Source organism: Lampris incognitus, chromosome 21 (assembly GCF_029633865.1).
Source record: "Lampris incognitus isolate fLamInc1 chromosome 21, fLamInc1.hap2, whole genome shotgun sequence".
Classification (NCBI taxonomy): domain Eukaryota; kingdom Metazoa; phylum Chordata; class Actinopteri; order Lampriformes; family Lampridae; genus Lampris; species Lampris incognitus.
The window spans coordinates 13,926,117-13,930,993 of NC_079231.1; the positions used below are offsets into that span (position 1 = coordinate 13,926,117).

Genomic DNA, 4,877 nt, shown 5'->3' on the forward strand with positions numbered 1-4,877 from the left:
CTACAAGCCAGCCAGTCCCACGTGGCTCGCCACATAAAGACAGTTGGACGTGTCTGCGGGTGGGAACGCGGGCGTGGGTATGTGTCCTGGTCGCTGCACTAGCGCCTCCTCTGGTAGGTCGGGGCGCCTGTTCGGGGGTAGGGGAACTGGGGGAATAGCGTGATCCTCTTGCACGCTGTCTCGCTGGTGAAACTCCTCACATGGCTGGATTAACCCACCAGGGGGCACGTCCCTTGCCCCGTCAGATAGGCTACGCAAGCGATACTAAACATTGTTAAATGTAAAGCTAATGCAATTAGCCAACATGGTAATGGGTAACAAGCTTTGGGCCCTGCATCAGTAGAGACTGTAGCTTGGGGCCCTGCATCAGTAGAGACTGTAGCTTGGGCCCTGCATCAGTAGAGACTGTAGTTTGCCCCCCCCCCCCGCATCAATGAGGGCCCTGCATCGCGGGTTGGACAAACGTCCCTTGTAGGGTATGATTGGGGATCCCTACTATACGTGAGCACAATACCCCTGACCTTTTGGGGCCCCTCGTGGTCCGGGGCCCCGGGGCACTCGGACAGCATGCCCAGTCTATAATCCAGCCTTGGTGGTGAGGAGGTATGTGGTAGTCTGCAGCCCTCCCCGGATCGGCAGAGGGGGTGGGTGGAGCAGCGACCGGGACGGCTCGGAAGAGTGGGGTAATTGGGCGGATACAACTGAGGAGAAATTGTCTGCAGAAACGTAATGCAGTCAAATTATTTGCCATGCAATTTGAATTCCTCACAGATGAGTCGTTCACATCCTGCAGGTTCTTTGGCCTTCAGCATTCAACGTCCTCCAAGTGCACACAGTCTGCAGCCGGTCAGCCGGTACGCAACTTAAAACAAAGTGTACGGGTGATGTCTGTAAGCGAACGTGTATCTTATTACTTCAAACCAACTCATCCCTCAGTGCTTATGGCTAAGCGGTCCAAGTGAAGAAGTCGTTTCTGCGCTGCCATTTATCCGCACCGGAGAGACAGAAATCAATACCTGAACTTCATTATTCGATAAAAAGATAGATGGTCGAGTTGGTGAAAGTTAAAACATTTCAATTTGTCAGCCAAGGACAATTATGACCTACTGTCCTTTATGGAGCACCGGGATGAATCTGCCGATCCATCATCTGTCGCGGTGGACGGACGTCTCATTTTAGGAGGAAAATAACGCTCTTAATTCGTCCCCTCGCCTCCATGTCCCTTCAAAATCAGCTGTGGAGTCTCTCCTAGTCCTGCATCAAACCAGCAGGCTGCATGTCGGTGACTCGAACACCCCCAAGAAGATGCCAGGGGAGCAGAAATCCTCATTTCACACAGCTTCCCTCTACTTTGCATCAGTATGTTGTTAAAGCTGTTGTTTCTTGGCTCCCATCTTGGATGTGTGCTTATTCAGTCTCTACATTGGGACCCCCTGGGACCCCCTCCCCCCTTTTTCCACTCCAATTGTACTTGGCCAATTACCCCGCTCTTCCGAGCCGTCCCGGTTCCACCTCCTCTGCCGATCCGGGGAGGGCTGCAGACCACCACGTGCCTCCTCCGATACACGAGGAGTCGCCAGCCGCTTCTTTTCACCTGACAGCGAGGAGTTTCACCAGGGGGACGTAGCGCGTGGGAGGATCACGCTATCCCCCCCCCCCCCCCCCCTGAACAGGCGCCCTGACCGACCAGAGGGCAGCGCTTGTGCAGCGACCAGGACACATACCCACATCCGGCTCCCCACCCGTCTGTAGGGAGGCCCGACCAAGCCGGATCAGCACGGGGACTCGATCCAGCGATAGGCCGTGTTGGTAGGCAGCGGAATAGACCGCTATTCTACCCGGACGCCCTACAGACGTTGCTTTTTTTTCTTTGTTTTTACCGCAGACTGAGAAATGTGAGAGAACCTTTCACACAAAACAACTGCAAAGGTTGTTTTCTCTGCTTCCTTCCGCTGCGTCTTGGTTCGACCCTCTACCTCAGACACATCCGGGTCGTGATGAAACTCTCCGCTGCAGCAGCAACTGTGCACAGCGTGCCTCGCCAGCGGTGCAGCAGCCGGACCGGAAACGTCCTTTCATGTAGCAACGCTTCAGCAGCATCACCTCCAGATTCCAGTTATTCCAATTCAAAGCCAAACTGTTGAGAAAACAACAACAATGTTCATTGTAGCTGATCTGAGGTTTGATAGGGGAATGAGACGTGTGATTTGTCTGAATTCAAGGTGCAAATATAACAGACTTTGGGCATACTCTCTATAATCCATTAAAATCAGTCTCGACCACTTTGAAATAACTTGATATGAGGACACACGATAACCAGTTCAGTAGGTGGACTAGCTGTCAGAAGTGGTTTAGAGCGTCCTGTGTATGTCACCGTGCTAGAAAGATGGGTGCTGGATGAAACATTTTGGTATATCTAACGTTATCCGTCCTCAAAACACCAAACCTGCTGAGTCCAGCTGCAGTAGTCTGTGAGGAAACACTGTCATCTAGTGGTAAATAATGAAAATACACGATCCAGAGGTTTCTGAAGGTCTCGTCACTTTGTTACCAGACTGAAAATGATGGCGAGTCTCTACAACTTCCTGTAATTTCACCTCATAATTCCAATTTGGGTTATTTGGAAAAGCATCTGGAGGATTGTGGATTGGCTGGCGGAGAGGGCCTGGAGTGGTCCAGCCAGGTACAGCCAAGTGTGAGGCCTGCCTGCATCCATCCACCTCACACTAACATGCACTTGTTTGTTGAAAGGTAACATCTTACAACCATTCCTTTTCTAATGTAGAGTCGTTCGAGGTGTGGCATTTGTGAAAAGGTGTCATTTGCAAACAAAAAGGGGGGAAAAGCACAAGGACTTTTTTTTTTACTGGTTTATCGTTCAAAGAAACATTGTGACTCATTTAGAACAGCACACTAATGACTTACCCTCTGTTATATTGTGTTTGGCACTTTTCTGGTACCAGCTGCAGCCTTTTGCTGGAACCCAGCCTGGTCTTTGCCCCGCCCAACCCTGACTCTTCGCTTGCCAGGCTTCTACCTGGTGAAATGAACAGCCCTCTTGGTGGGGTGGGGGGGTGGACACCAAATCAAGTTCTGCTCAGGGCCCCAAAAAGCCTTTGGCCAGCCCCGTGTCAGGACAGCTAATTCACTGGAAGTAGCCCATGTTTCCCCACTGAATAATGTTTAATTCCATTTGTTGCTTGTCATTACTTGAGTAATAAGGTGCAGTTTCCTGTTACTCTAGACTTAGTCACAAAAACAAAACAAAAAATAGGCTTAGTCACATGGAGGACAACGCCAGTGAAAAGCCCAACAATATATAGCCCTATAGCCTATTTAAAAGGGATGCTTCACTGCTGTTACACCCTATATTTCTTCGGAAGCTGCCTACCGAACGTGAAAATGTGATCACTACTGTCTTATCAACAATAGTATGCATATATGTGGAAAGCTATCCCCCTGAACTGGACTGTCCTCTTCTAGCTTCCTGGTTCTGTGCAGCTTGCAACCTGAGCAAAACACTGTAGCTTACCTTTAGCTAAATAAGCTAGTCTTGAAGATGTTTCAACCTGTTAGCCAAATGAGAGCCCAGGGGCCTGTTTCAGACAGGAGGTTTAACAAACTCTGAGTTACAGCAAACACTTCCCATCCCAGCTGGCACTGCAGCTCAGTTTCCATACAAGCACACCAGCCGTCGTTCTCCCATGTGCCCTCATCTAATGTGTGATCATCAACGTTGTCTCAAGCCATCCATCCATCCGCCCATTATCCAAACCATTACTTTCAAATGAACGAGCTCTGCTAGCAGGAGCAAGCTAACTGTTTCTCCCAGCAGCTTCCTAGTCTCCGCCCCCTTTAACATCAGGGGGAGGCAGCAGGTAAACAAACAATGTAGTAGCAGTAGTTGTTGCGGTACTTTAAATCAGAGAGAAGGAGGAGGAATAAGTCTTAATGATGCACACCTCCACCAGTTCTTTCCAGCGTTTTTCTTTTTCTTTTTTCGTCATACTTAATTGATTTACCACTAATTAGTTTGATAACGCTGCCATTTCTGAGTTTAGTTTGTTCTTTGATTGCAAATGTTGTCGTCAGTGGTCAGAATTAGACGCGTAAAGATCAGATGGGAGGGGGGGGGGGGTCACACCAGTGAGAAAAAGGCTTTACAGCAGCACGATAAGGGCCAGGAAAGCTGCCCCACCTCAATGTTGAATGTACTGCAGAGGGCCGTTGAAAGACGTGTAATGTCTCCATCTAGTGGCCATATGGAAGCCCTGCAGCTTTTGCCAGCAAAGTGTTCGAGCAGCTCGTCAGCAATTTGAGAGAAGCAACGTGTCTGTAATACCGATTAAACGTGCTTAACATCTGAAGTTATGATGGAGAACGGCACGTTTGTGATTCAAAAGTGGTTATGAAAAGGTCGAGAGCTGGAGCACAGGCCGGTTAGCTCAGTTGGTTAGAGCGTGGTGCTAATAACGCCAAGGTCGCGGGTTCGATCCCCGTACTGGCCATTAATTTTCACACCCGGGTGTCCGCAAAGTTCAGCGATTAAAGGGCGATCCAAAGAGTTCACACAAACCCCCGAAATGAGAATTTCAGACGTGGCAACGTTTTTCACCCCGTTCTCCCCGTTGCAGACACACAGAACTGGTCCTCACCAGCTAAGAGCTCATTCCAAACCCAGGGAACATTGAAACCACACATTTACCTTTGATACCTGAATACATTTAACACCAGATACTTGGAGACTTTTATTCAAGTACGGGGGGCGGGGGGGGGCTCAATTTTACCAAGGACCTTCACTTCCACCCAAGAATACATTTTGGGTACTCGTTCCATCTCTGCACGCGCGCACGCACGCGCACACACACTCTCTCTCT

At 49.6% G+C, this 4,877-nt stretch overlaps 1 non-coding gene across 1 annotated transcript; it reads left to right on the forward strand.

The window, feature by feature from the left end:
• The first annotated feature begins 4,434 nt into the window (after nucleotides 1–4,434).
• On the forward strand, nucleotides 4,435–4,508 carry trnai-aau (transfer RNA isoleucine (anticodon AAU)). The gene has a single exon. It is a non-coding gene; the product is annotated as a tRNA-Ile (tRNA).
• The last annotated feature ends 369 nt before the right edge of the window (nucleotides 4,509–4,877 follow it).